Genomic DNA, 15,875 nt, shown 5'->3' with positions numbered 1-15,875 from the left:
TTGTAGCTTGCATAATTTTGCTAAAAAATTATAAAGTCACAAGTATTACCGTTGAAGTTAACGGTGACTCCAATTACTATATATTATTTTGGCATGTATTTTTCATTTCTGTTGTTTATTTTGACATTTTCTTAATGTTTAAACGTTTTGTGAGAATGAAGTGTTGTGTAACGAATTCTCTGCTAACAACGTGCTTCCTCGATTTCCGTGTGAGTTATAGAAAAACACGTGTTTTTTTACTAGGAATCACTTACTTTCTAACTTCTCCCTGCCTTTCTGGTACTTTCCCCAATTCTATCTAAATATTGAAAGTTCTGTATTTAGACAATTTGTACTACTTTTGCTCATTCGTTTAGTAATTATGACAGGAAGAAGTTCGGTTCACTAAGGTGATGAAAGTGCAGAAAATATTTTGCTGCTGTGGTTGAAAGAATGTGATGGTAATAGTGAAGTTACCGAGAATGGTACTATTTATTCATACAATAACAATGAAGACAATTTTTATAAACTATTCCCTAAGAATATTACTCCCAAAAACTATCGCAGAATTTACATGTAGTGATAATAACGATTTACAAAATCATTTTTACATGTAAGTTTTTTTTCATATATTCAACGGCTAGATATAAAATATTTATATTGTTATATTGTACCCATTCAAGCAATATGTACCTTTAAAACCAAGGAAGTACGGGATAAAGATCTGGGCAGCATGCGACACTCAAACTTCATATGTGCACAATTGCCAAATAAATTGTGGTAAAACCAATGACCAACGTGAAGGCAAGCGAGTTGTCTTAGAGATGGCAATTGGACTGGAAATATCAGAAAGAAGTGTGACTGTCGACAGTTTTTTTACAAGCCTTGATCTTGCAAGAGAACTGGAGAAGCAAAATTTAACATTGCTAATAACAATTTGAAAAAATGAACCAGAACTTCCTCAGCAATTAGTAAACCCACGGAGTAGGGATGTATATTCAACAACATTGTATTACGAACATAAAGCTATGTTATCTTCCTATTGCCCTTAAAAACGGAAAATATTGTTAGTTGCTACCAAATATGCAAAATAGGCGTGAAATTTCTGAAGATTAAAAACAAAAGCCACAAATAATTCTTGATTACCTATATTAAAACAAAGTTAGGTGTAGACACCATGGACAAGCTTGTCCTAACGTACACAGTGAAAAGGCAAACAAAAAGACGGCCTGTAACATTTTTTTATAATATGATTGACATTAGCACATCTAAATCTTATATTATATGGTGTCATCTAAACGAAGAGTGAAAAAGACTAAAAGGTTACAAATAATGCGAATTTCTTAAGCAATTAGAAAATAGTTGCTACTGAAACAAGTGCAGATAAAGTTTTTTATATCACAAGGTAATCCGCAAGAACCTGGAGAATTAAAATGTGGTAGATATTGGAAATGACCCAACAATTGTGACAGACAATATTCCCAGAGATGTCAGAAGTGCAATCGATTTGTTTATAAGAATTATTACATAACAACTTGCCTCAAATGTACAACAAACAATTAATAAAACTAATATTTTTTTATTATAAGTTACTAAAAACGTGTAATTATTAAAAACTGTATTATAAATTTTTAAATTTATTTAATAAATTTTACACTAATTAAATACTACTTTGTTTGATTAGGTAGCTTTATGGACTATATTAACCCCATTCGTATTAAATGTCACAGAAAAAATCTGGGATTTTGTGGCTTAGCTAAAAGCATAAGTTTTTGTACTGAAATTCAAATAAAGAGCAAATCAAGATCAATATATAGGAGAGGACCACAACATAACCTACTTCATTTTCATGTGTCCTCCCCTAACCACTGGTAACTGGTAAGCGATCATTAACTAAAACTCTTCTATATATTTTCTTTTTATTTCTTTGACATAGAAGTTAGTTAAAATGAATACACTGCTGTAATTTGATCTACTTTCAACTACTGGAATATATTAAAAAAACCTCAAACCTTTTGGTAACTCATAGCTAAATTAAAAATTACATTTTTTCACCAACTAAAAGCCATGAATTTAAGTCAAAAACAGGATTATAGATCTACATAATCAGAATGGATTTGAATGCAAATATTGACACCTTTATAAAACAAACTAGGTACATTTTTTTTTGTTTTACGATAAAAAAAAATTCAATACAAGACTTGATTGATGAATCTAAAATTAATGAGGATGATGATGACAGTATTGGTGATCCCAATTTTCTGCTCGATGAATATGAGCTTCAAAAGGAGAGTTCTACAAAACCTAACGTGACCAATGAAAATATTGAAACTAACGGACATGGATGACGGAACTAAGGCTGCAGAGAAAAATTTTGCTGCACCTGTTTTTCAAAAACTTGACGTGGCCAATGAAAATACTGATATTGACATCTTGGAAATGTAAACTTAAAAATCTGGCGTGACTAATGAAAATATTAACGAGTCGGGGATGGAAACAGACGAAAGAGCCATACATCATGTAAACGCGGATACTAAAATAGTTTTTGCACATCCTGAAGAAGAGCATGAACCAGTAGTTAAAAGAAAAAAAGAAAGAGAAGCTTTAGAGACGACAAAGATAAATTTTTGCCGGATCCAAAGAAACATCCAATTTCAGATCGAAAAAAAATATTGGCAGACTAACTATGGCCAGCACCAAGTATGTACGAAAACAGTTAAGAGACGCACAGTTACTTTTATTTGCCTTCCAAAGCCGATGAAAATACTGTTAAAGTTTGTCGTAATTTTTTATTATGCACTTTGGGCTATACAAATGATTCAGTTAATACCGAATTGTGCAATGCAATGAAACGCGCTCCTTTAGGTACACCAGTCAATGAAAATAGAGGCAAGTACCAAAAGAAAAGACATTAGACCAGGATATAAATAAAGCACATACTTAAAGCTTTCATCCTACTGTAAGTCATTATAGACGACATAACGCACCGAACATATGGTATTTACCCAGAGAGTTATCAATTACTTTAATGTTTTCAAACTTTTTTGAAAAAAAATTGGGCTATTGTTTGATAGAAATGTCTCGGACAAATGGCTAGAGTCTAGAGTGTGAACATTTCAAAGACTTAGAAAAAAGGCAAACAAGGAAAATAAAGAATACTCCCGGAAAGTCAAGACCATTACAAAAATTACACTGATACAGCAAAAAAGGCTAACGAATTCCCTAAATCCAATGTTGTTATTGCAAAAGCCTCACCAGCACATGTAAAGTTTCACTCAATAGACTTAAAAAATGCTTCCCATAATGCCAAGGATTATAGAAACTTTTTTTGCCAGAAGATTAGTATATTTTAATGGAATATTTGCTCCTATCTATATCATACATTAAAGGATATATATATAGACTACGCGAAGAAAAAATCAGCCGTACACAGTGTGGTTTTCGGAACGCAGTGGGTACGAGAGAGGCTCTTTTTAGCATACAAGTGCTATTTCAATGATGCAGAGATGTGAATTACGATATTTATGCATGCTTAATTGATTACGATAAAGCATTTGATACAGTAAGACACGACAAGCTGATGGAGATATTAACAAATGTTGGAATAAACACCTGTGATCTAAGAATTATTAGCAATCCTTACTGGAATCAAACGTCGTCTATCCGTACAGAGGCAGGAGAATCCGATGATATCAAAATCAAACGTGAGATCCGAACTCAATTTAAGTTAAGTACAGCGAAACTTTTAAAGATAATTGCGTTTTTTTCTGAAAAAGTATATTTCTGCAGATATTGTGTTTTTTATTGGGACAGCCGTGGTGTTCGTGTCACTTCCTTTGTGGTTATGATCTGTTCGGAATATCCGTGGTCTACTACAAAACCCTCAAAAAATATAACAATTCCGTTACACAATCATGTAACAACACTACCAGCTCTTCGGCCCAAAGATGTAAGAAAAGAGACTTTATAATTTTTTTTAAGTTTTTTATTTCCGAATATATAATACAAGAAATATTTAAATGGACAAATAATAAATAACATGCAATTCGTTAAAACTATAAAAAAATCAGTAGACCAGAACTAAATAAAATTGATGAAATAGAACTGAAAGCCTTTTTGGGATTGCTTTTATACACATCAGCTTTCAAATCCAATGACGAAGATATAAATTCTATATTTGCTGCAGATGGCACTGATAGGGATTTGAAATATTTTTAAAATGCTTACGTTTTGATAACCCTCTGGATAGAGAGGAAAGAAAAAAGATAGATCCAACAGCATTCATTAGTAATATATTTAATATATTTATATCAAATTGTCAAAAACTGAATTTTGTAGGCATATGTGTTTCTTATTGAAATGTTGGTTAGCTTTAGGGGAAGGTGTAGGTTCAAAATATATATGCCTAATAAGCCTGTGAAATATAGCATTAAAATAATGTTCTGACTGATACAAGAAACGAGTTACGTATACAATGCCTATATATATAGAGGCAAGGACACTGACGGAACGGGGTTATCTGAGGAAGAACAGAAGATGAATAAACCAACTCAATCAGTTCTTTGGTGTTCTAAACCTATTTATGGAAGCAACAGTAATATTACAGCTGATAATTGGTTTATTTTTGTAGAATTAGTACAGCAGTTAGAAGTAAAGAAGTTAACATATGTGGAAATCGTTAAGAAAAATAAACGGAAAATCCCTCCAGAATTTCAGTCACACCGATGCACGGAAGTAAATTCGACTTCTTACGGATTTACGAAAAGTTTAACCCTAATTTTCCATGTGCCAAAAAAATCGAAGGCTGTTGTACTTATTTCTTCGATGCACCATTCAATAAGCAGGGATCAGATTACTGGAAAACCAGAGATTAGCTCATTATATTCTTACGAAAGGAGGTGTTGATATGTTAGATGCCAAGTGTGCCAAATATGCTGTTAAACGTCGTTTGCGTCGTTTGCGTCGTAAGCGGCCAATGGCCACTTACTGTTTTTTTACCGCATCATTGATATAACTGCTGTTAATTTGCATGTTTTTTTTATTTCAAATTACATGTCTCGGCTGCTGTGGCCATTGACACGAGGAACTGTATTACAGAAAATAATAAATTAAGTTACATTGATATCTAAAAAAAAAAGAAAATAAAAAACTAGCGGATGATTACAAAATTGAAATATAGATAGGTGATACAATTACAACAGGTGATATAATTTACAGTTTTTAAGGAACTCTATCACATTAGACATATTGTTATTGGATTTTAAGATATCACATAAACTTCCGTGGATACCATGTTTGATCCGTGCTGCTGCGTACTGATTACATTCCACAAGTATATGGTGTACACTTAGACGGGAGTTGCAATATTGGCAGTTTGGAGGTTCTTCGGTAACCATCAGATATCCGTGGGTTAGCCGGGTGTGCCCAATTCTAAGCCTTCTAATGATGATCTTCGATTTTCTTTCCGTAGTAAAAATTCTAGGTCCTAAAATGTTTGGTTGGATGGACTTTAGTTGGGTAGTGCACCTGTTCCATTGATTTTGCCACATTAAGGTAGATATCTTTTTAATTTCAATTATTATATCTTGAAACATTTGAACTTTTTCATCTGTAAGGTAATAATTTGCATGTTGTGTACCAATCAATACAAAAAAAAATATGGAGAGGTTAAACTACACAAAGAAGTTGGCGAAGCAATTAGTTTTACTACATCTTCAGAGAATACACGAAAATCCCAGAATCCCGAAAGAATAGACATGTTGTATTGAACGAATACTAGGACAAAAACGCCAAAAAAAAAGCAGATTTTGAAAAAAGGCTTTAGAAAAAGAAGACCTGTTACTTATGTCCAAGTATATTAAAGCGATTTTATGTGTGTTTTTCTTTGGAAAACCAGTGTGCTTACAGTGTACAAAGAAAAATTGCGGTCCTTGCGCTCAAAGTGACCTTATACAATTCTGCTGGTATTTCGTCAGCTCCCGGGGCTTTATTGTTTTTCTGGGCCTTAAAAGCTTCGAAATCTACCTCTATGGTTGAAACTTCTACTCCATTCTCTACGTAATTCTCTTCTACGTATCTCGTACCCATTTCATCTTCCATGTCTACTTGTGTACCAAGTAGGTTCTGAAAATAATGCTTCCAGGTTTCTGTGACTTTCTGTTGGTCACTGATTATTTGCCCACTTTCATCTTTACATTATTCGACACTTGTTCGAGGTTTATAGCTACTATTTATCTTTTTTAGGTATTCGTAAGTCCCTCTAATTTCGTGGTTTTTGAAGTTTTCTCCCATTTTTTCTATTTCTCCATTTTCATAGGCTCTTTTTTTATTTCAGTACATTTTGTCTGCTTTCCTTCCTGCGACTTCAAATGATGTTCGTGTTTTCCGTGTTTTTCTTGTTATATACATTTTGTGTGTTTCATTTCTTTCCTCTATTGCTTGTCTGCACTCGTCATCAAACCATGCTCCTCTTCTCGCCTTTTTCTTGTTTCCCATGGTAGACGCTGCCGCTGTCAGTACTGCTGTTTTGATAATATTCCATTTGCCCTCTATGGAGTGAAGTTCTAGCGTCCTTAACTCATTTGCGACTTCTTCTTCGAACTTTTCTTTACATTCCTGAATCTTCAGTTTTTTCAGGTCCAGTTTGTTTGTTCTTCGTTGTCTTTCGTTTCTTTCTTGGTTAGCTCTGCATCTAAATTTGGTTTGGAGTAAAAGAAGGTCTGATTCACAGCATGCTTCTCGTCGTGTTCTCACATCCAAGATACTACTAGCTGCCCTTTTGTATATCAGCACATGGTCGATTTGATTGGTTGTGGTTTCATCTGGTGAAATTCATGTCATTTTCTGTATGTCTTTATGTGGGAAGCATGTGAAACTTATAACCATGTTTTTACTGGTGGAAAAATGTATCAAAAACTCCCATTCTAGCTTATTTCATTGTGCAGTGGGTGTTTTCGTGTTGTGCCGTAGAACTGTGGCTCCTTGCCGATTTTAGCATTTATAACACCCATTATAGATGTCATTTTTGGGCCCATTCTCATATCTTATCAACAGCTGTTGGTAGAAATTGCCCTTTGTATGTTGTTCTTGTTCTTCTGTTGGGCAGTGAAAGTTTATCATTGTTAGGTTAAAGAATACAAAGGATTTTGTAATAACTTCCACCATTTTTTTTTCTTTTTCTTGAAAAAAAAATTATTTTATTTGGAGCAGTATTCTATTCTACAGGAATGTGAATATTCATTCCGTAGTCGATGTAAAAAACAAATACAGTGATATGAGACAAATTCATATTGAAGACAAAGGAGCATAAGCAGTTAAGGGTTAAATGTGGTGAAATGTAAATAAAATGTTAAATTACATCTCTAAGAGAGCCAATAATTATATCAACATGGATGCAAATTATCTAATAAGTATATAGTTTATTTTAAAATTTATTTAAACATTCGTTTATAGGAAGTAAAATCAAGAATGCCTTTCTAATAATAAATCATGAAACAATAATAAATGTAAAATAAGCCTTTAAAAACTATGTCGATCTTAATTATTGTATTTTAATGTATTCGCTATAAAAATACTTTCTTCTTAAGACAAAGGAAACAATAGTTTAAAAAATTGGTTTATAAAATAAATAACAATAATAATTAAGAATATATTTTAAATCTTGGGAACTAGTTGAACCCAGGCAATGAAAGTTCGAAGTTGAAAGTGAAAATCTAACGGTAGGTTTACGTTTCCTGTTCGTTTTGAATACAAATATGGTTATTACGGGCGCAAATAGTTTAACGAACCGAGTAAAAGTTATTGTTGTTGAAATTAGGTATGGACAGATTAGCTTAAAGTACAAAAACGTGTGTCTTTAAAATAATTCCGTCAATTATACAATATTTGGAACACAAAAGAAATTATTATGAAAAAGAAACCCAGAGGCTCGATAGAAAAAAGATACACGACACATTTATTGCAAGGCTGTACTAAAATGTTGAGAATTTGACTTCGAATTTGAGAATATAAACATATTTTTTTTTAAATAAGATTAATTATACAAATAAAAGGCAGATGTTAAGCACAGTAATTTTATTAAATCTTGCCCAAGTACTTTTTACTCTCAGAGCATCTTCAAAGGCATCTAAAGTAAGCCGAAAAACGTTTTTCAAGTGAAAGAAAAATAACAAGCTTCGACAAAAACTCCAAGCTGTGGGTTAAAAAAATATATAAAATGTTTTATAATGACTCCACACACAACGGAAAATTCGAAGGCATGCCTCGAGGCGAAAAACGTCAAGAAAAATCTCTGTATGTATGGAGAATTCTGTTGAGGTATTGGTAAATTTCATGATATTATTCTATTACTAAACCATTCTATAATAAAATTTTGGGTCAATAATAAAATATCAATGGTTTGTTTATATAACAGATTTCTAGGAAAATGTACCTGATCGAGACTTCAGGCACCTTGAGGGTTAACTATTTGAAAATCCCTAAGCTTTATTAGTTTATTATCAGTTGTACAGTCGGTTACTGTATCAGAGTTTAGTCACAAATTGCTATATCCTAGTTTAGTTTTGTTGCGTATACCGAAAAGCAAAGAACACGTTTTAAAACGTTTTAGACGTTTGTGTGAAAAGATGACATCTAATTTAAGGCTATGGATCGCACCTTATTCGGAACTTTCTCTAGAAGGAGATGGAGCATTTTGTAAACCATGCGGCAAATCGGTAAGTTTTATTTTTTCTCGTCCCACAACATAACTAAATTCTAAAGCGGTTTTAAAATTCTAATTATTTTTTTTTAAATTCTCAGATTTCAACTAGAAAAAAGTACTTTATTGGCCAGCATTGTGGAACCCCACTTCATAAACGTAATTTGGAAAAATTAAATTCCTCTTAGTTAGCCCAAATATCTCTGCGGGATAGTTTAAGCATTTAAAAAAAAAAGAAGGACGACGCATTTAAATTTGATTTATGCCAGATGATGATTGCATCCAACATTCCTCTATATAAAGGTAATAACCCTAGTTTTAAATGCTTTTTCGAAAAATATCTTAATAAATCCTTACCGGACGAGAGTACATTGAGAAAACATACTGTGGAAAAATGTTATGTGGAATGTATTTCAAAAATTAAGCGGGAGTTAGAGGGCAATTTTTTGTTTATTATCGTGGATGAAACGACAGATGTATGCGGCAGGTAAATAGCTAATTTAATGATTGGAATTTTGAACGAAAACTTTGCCAGAAAACCTTATTTAGTTGCCGTTAAAGAATTGGAAAAACAAACAATTTAACAAGAAGTCGATTTAAACAAGATAGTTTAACAAACCTCTTTTTACCCAACGCTATACCAGTGAATAAAATAGTTTTAATGCTTTCAGATGCTGCGGCATATATGTTAAAAGCTGCTGTTAATTTAAAGATTTTTTATCCTAATTTAATTCATTGCACTTGTGTAGCCCACGAGGTAAATAGAATTGCTGAAGAAATAAGAAATCTGTTTCCGTTGGAAAATAATTTTATAAATTTCATGAAAAAATTTTGTAAAGGCTCCGTTGAGGGTGCAATTATATAAACAAAGACTTCCCGGTGTCCCTTTGCCACCTAAACCAGTAATTACAAGGTGGGGAACCTGGGTCGAAGCAGTTTTTTTTTTACTTTGAACACTGCAATGAAATAGAATTAGTTATGTCAGAATTTGATGATGATATTTCCGAAGCCATTCGAGAAGCAAAAAAAATATTAAAAAATCCCAAATTGAAATAGAAACTCGCTTATATCAATGACAATTATAAATTAATAATTACCACAATTACTTTATTAGAAAAACAAGAGATAAATTTATGTGAGTCAGTAAAATTAATAGATAATTTAAAGACGAAAATTAAATCGGCACCTGGAAGTAACGGTCAATTAATTTAAAAAAAAAATGAAATATGTTTTCGACAAGAATGAAGGTTTTTCGTTTTTATCTAATGCTGCTAAAGTTTTGAATGGGACATTTTCCGAGGAATTTCAAATTATGCCAGATTTATTATCCTCTCTGAAATATGCTCCAATTACATCTGTCGATGTCGAACGTTCGTTTTCAATGTACAAATTAATTTTAAGTGATCGAAGACATAGTTTTAAGACCGAAAATATTGAAAAATATTTAGTTGCTTCTATTAATAATAAAATTTTAAGTAATTACAATGTTTAATTATTAATTTACAGTTATTTAGTTACTAGTTTATTTATACTAATGTTATGATTATGATGTGTAAATATACCAGCCTTAAGTTAATATTACGTTAATTCACTTTGTACAATAAATAATAAGTTATATTCCTTTATTGCCTATATTTTGCCTAAATGTTAATATTCCTGCCTTTTTTAATAAAATTTTTTGCCTATATAGGCGCCTTTTTCTTCAATTTTTGTTGCCTATAAATCCGAGCTTTAATTATAAGTATTACAGTGTAGTTAACAATAATGATAAATAAAGCACAATAGGCAGATAACAGTTGAAGTATACTGTAAAATATGAATGGTCCTATTTCTCACACATAAATCACAACTTACAATTACGGTGACCTAGTGTTTTCTATCAAATTAATTACAATCTTAAATATAAACACTTTCGAATAATCAAGCTCATACATCCCAGAGTAAATGGTAAATTAATTATCTGATTGATTGAAGATACCAAATGCTAGAAGCATTTCACGTCTCATGAGCATTTTGCGTGAGTATTAGCAAAGAGTAATCTGTTAGACATTTTGTTGGTAACTACAACATTTTTACATTTTAATTAATACTTTACTAGTTAACTATATTATCAACTTAGTTTTACGCATTTAAAAACTATCTGGGATGATTTTATAATTAGATGGAAGTTGTATTTCCAATGAGTAATAATAAAGTGAACACTGAATTGTTTACAAAAGTAGCTTCCTTTCAATTTACTTCTTTCCTTCACTTTCTTCTTCTAAATTTCCGTATTTATCGTCACGCAATCATGCAAAGGTGGACTGTCTTTGTCCATCTACATGCATAACGTCCCAATATGCAATAATTACAATATAAATACGAATGTCCTATGTCCGCATTCTCGATCGACGATGTAAAATAATTCAAAGTTGTTAAGTAAATGATTTATCGGTAGCTCCAAAATAAGTACAGTCGACGTAACTTCAAACCATGACTTACATTTCTTTATTGAGGTAAATATTCTGTTAGACTAGCAACTCACGAGCATTCATCCCCAAATTATAAGCTCACAAATTAAACTACAATTCATCAAAAGAGCCATTGCTTTGCATCTTTGTACCTAGATGCTTACACAAATATAATTTGAACTATGAGATTATAGCAAAAAAAATTAAAATATGTTATATAAGTATAGAGTACGTTAAAATTAATGTGAGATTACAAATTAGGGAATTAATTTATGATTAAACACCAATTGAATTCTTTTATTTTAATATTTAAGTCATTATGTTCATTTTAACCAATTTTTGTCTTTCACATAATTTGTTCTGCTTTAATATACTTGGTCCTTACTGCATCTCCAAATGTCTCAATGTCATCCAAAACATATCGTTACTAAAATATTCTCCTTCTCATGAAAATCTTATTTATTTATCGGTTTCCTGTGTTTCTCAGCATTACTTGTTCCAACGAACATTCGCAATCATAAACGCTATTGAGACTTTATCTATTACTATTCTTAAAATTATTGTAATGGTGTTAGTTTCTGTACCTAAAAAGTAGAGTAAGAAAGGTAAGAATACAGAAATTCACCTTCGCAGAAATTAAGTAAATTTAGCTTTAGGTGCCATATCCAAAGGAATTCCTGTGGCCACAGCCAGTCGTGAATTTAAAATCCTGAGAACTACTTTGCGTAATAAAATATCTGAAAAGTCTTCAAGAGATTCAGTGCACTGTGGATTAGGTGCTCAGGAAAGGAGACTGAAGACCTCCTAGTGAAATGAATATTAACTTGTGCGAAGATGAGGTTTACAATTGATAAAGACGGGTTATTAAGTTCAAAAAAAACTTTCGAGGGGCAAGTCAATGATCGTTCTGGCAAAAAATGGTATTACAGCTTCCTTAACAAGTCCCAGAAGAAAGCAGAATACACAGTGCTAGAGGCGCAGTAACTGATGAGCAAATACGTAAATGGTTCGACGATATTCGTATGAATTTAAGCAATATAAGTGCTACCAGGATATGAGATAATACGAAAAGGATTTATAATATGGATAAAACATGTTTTTGTTTAGCCCTCAACAGTGGTGCTGTAATTGGACCGCGAAGAAAAAACATCTATGATAAATGAACCTCATCAGATAAGGAAAATGTAACACGGTTTTCACAGTTAAAGCCAAAGTAAAATTTGCTCCTCATTTACAATATTTAAATATGACCGGATTCCGTCCTATGTGTGTCAAGCAACTCTTAAGGTTAGGGTTTAGGGAAATGTACAAGAGGCTGGATAACTACACAATGTTTTTTTTGAGTATTTTTCGTTTTTGAATCCTACCTAAAGAAAGTCTCAAATAGAGTTGCAAGTTTTTGTCTTTTTAGATAGACATAAATCCCGTCTGATCCTATATTTAAGTAGATTTTGCAGAGAAAATAAAATTATTTTAATAGCATTGGGAAATTGTTGCCTGATTGCTAAGGAAGAACTGTCTATAACATATAGTCTTACCGAAGACCGAAAGTACAATAACAACTTTAAAAAATAAATTACTTGTTCGTCGTAGATAAAATATAGTATGCAGCTCGTTACAGTTTCCGCGCGTATCACAGTCTTAAATCGTTAAACAGCAAAATATGTCAGTCATGCTTGTGTCATATGCCCCGCGTCGTTTTATTTGATGTTTCATATATTGTAAGGCCTTTTTCTTCAATGTCTTGTACATCTATTATTATTCTCATCCATAATCGTTTGTGGCGTCGGTTGACGGGACTTTGTTGTGGACGGGAGTTTTTTCCTATTGGTCAGTGGCTTCATTCTGACATTAGCTACGGAAAAAAAGATGAATTGACAGTTGACGAATGGTTCGGTTCTTGGCTAAGGTTCATGCTCGGCCGGTAACGCAGATTCAACGCTTACTGACAGTGACGTCAGAGTAGTTCAAATGTTCCCGTCCTGCCTCGCCCAATACTCTGCTGATGTAAAAAAAGTTGAAAAATGGAACAAAAGATAACAAAACTGAAAACGACGAAACCTAAGAAACAAGATTCTAGATTTTAGAGTCAGGCTGTTCTTCAGAAAAACAGGAAGACTGGGAGGAAACTGGTAGTGGTGGGGATGATGTTGACTCCAGGAAACCAGAAAAGAGTATAGAAAAAGTTCTTAAATTGGTGCCCCTACCCTATTTTGCCAGTGTTGAATTTTCATACCAGTAGAAAAATCATTAAAATTAAATATTGAAATATTTTTTTAAACTTATTCTACTTCCACAATGTTTATGTGACAGTAATTAACAAAAATAAGCCTTTTAAGTCTTCATAAAATTAATAAAAAAAAATAATTAAAAAATATATTAGTGTTTACCAGTGGTGCATAAACGCATAAATATACCAATCGTCTTCATATTTAAACAAATAAAAAATTTCTAATTTTTTTTCATTTTTGATTTATTTACACTAATTTTTTTTATTATTATTATTAGCGTTACCGGTTAAAAAGTACCGTACCCTACAAAAAGTATTTTTGCCTTCTTTTTTTGTATTTGTTTCAATTTTATTACAATTCCTGATATGTTTGTAAGACATTTGTTATCCTATGATCCTGTTCCTATACTATGACTATGGCTATGTATATACCTATTAATTCTAATACCAAACCAATTGAGTATAAAAATAGCATGTGAAAAGTAGCCTGAAGTGTTGTTTAACAAGTGTATCCAATGACGAATACAAGAGAAAAAATTCACAGACAAGCAATGCGTAAAAGTGTTCAGTAATACCTACTTTTAAGAAAGATGAATGGCAATAATAGGCGTAACCGACTCTCAGGTCATAAACCTAACTGTTAATAAAATTTGACATGGGCATGGCGCAGATATTTTTCTGAAACCTTGAACTCGACACTCGACAGACGACCAAAACTTTCACTGAAATTTCATGCACTTGTGGTGTGGCCGTGAAGAGTTTATTATGGAATGCGAATTTTTATTTATCGTTTTTTCGCTTTAAAGAATGTCGCAAGAATAGGATATTATGTGAAACAGTTACAGGCTGGACGGATATATAAGTTTCTAATTAACACAGGATGTAATTTCTAATGGATTACGAAATCCAAAAGTATTAGTGAAATTGAAAGACTTTTTTGAGGCCGATAACCCGTTAAGATAGTTTGGCGCTAAGATTTTAACAATTGCTAATTTTGTGTTATGTTGGAGCTTTTAAAAATGATCCTTTTGAACCTTTTCTATTTTGCTGTTAATCAACTTAGCTTTGATATCATAAAAGGTAAATGTTTTAAATCGATTTTCGTTTTGGATAACTTATTGTTATATTAGATCTTTAGATTAAGAATTTATCTCTCTAGCTCACAATAATTATCATAGTTGTGCTATAGTAATGGCACCACCACCAAAAAAATCGTGATTTTTTACATTACATCACAAGATTATATCACTATCATCATTATATTTCTAGAACCCCATGTCGGTCTTAGCCTCCTCAAGAATTTTTTTCCTGTAATATCTACCCATCGCCTTGATTTTCTAGATATGGCTTATCTTCTTTGCTTATTGGGCATATGTTGAATAAAACAACCCGACCATCCTATATACTAAAAGGCTAAGCCCTTTTCTTGTGCGCAATACTCCTCCTAAACGGTGATAGGAGAATAATTTTTTCGCATAATTAAACAGATTGTTGAGTAGATTCTCCCTAAGGTTTAAAATTTAAAAAATTCGAACCGGTTTAAAAATGGCGGCCATAAAATGAATTTTTCCTATAGTAAAGTATAGGAATTCAATATTATACACAATGCAACAACGCGTCAATTCTCGAATGCTGGAATGCACCAACAAGTGTTTTCACTTAAGGACTAACGATAATGACCACTCAAAATTCGGGATCCTCCTGTCTCCGATTTTAATTTATGGGGTCTGTTTTACACTATCTGATGAGTTGGTATTTTTTTATTTTTATGTTTAGTTAGAAAGTATTCTGTTTCCAACAAGTGCAGCGTGTGTGAGGTGTTGTGATTAATATTTAGAGATTTAGACTACGTTTTGAGTTTAATACTTGAAGAATTAAATAATGAGGTAAGCATTACTTTGTTTTTAATTTATTATTTAGAAATATATTATTAATTTTGTTGGGAATAAGCCACAATTTTACTTTAAATTAGGTTTATTTTAAATAAATAAATAAAAAATAAACTTATTATAAAGTAAAATTGTGACGGATTCTCAAAAAAGTGGAACAGTAGGCGTAAGTGTATACGAGCGCGGAGCATCATACTGTTTTCTGTATTTTTTAAATTTAAATAATATTTAAATATAAATTTAGTTAGTTAGAGTTCTCAAACCGACTTCTTTTTCTTAAACGTGGAATTTTACAATCTAAAATATGCAAAAAAAAGTTACTTCCGGTTTTACTTCCGTTTTTTATTTAAGAGGGGCGGAGTCTAACAATCATATTGTTTCCGTTTCCTAATGTAAATCTTCCTGAAAATCCTAAAAAACTACTGTATCGATTTTCAATTTAAAAAAATTGGCGTCGATACAGTTTATTTTTAGGATTTTTGAGTGGATCGTTATACTCCGCCCCTCTTAAATATCAGCAAAACTTACATCAAAACTCGATGTCAAGTTGGTCCGCTAGTCGATTATTAAAAAGTTTATTAAATAATAAGCATGAGAATATTAACAAAACATGTGCTTACATCTAACAG

The sequence above is a fragment of the Diabrotica undecimpunctata genome, chromosome 6, assembly GCF_040954645.1.
Source record: "Diabrotica undecimpunctata isolate CICGRU chromosome 6, icDiaUnde3, whole genome shotgun sequence".
Classification (NCBI taxonomy): domain Eukaryota; kingdom Metazoa; phylum Arthropoda; class Insecta; order Coleoptera; family Chrysomelidae; genus Diabrotica; species Diabrotica undecimpunctata.
Note: the sequence above shows the minus strand (reverse complement) of the source record.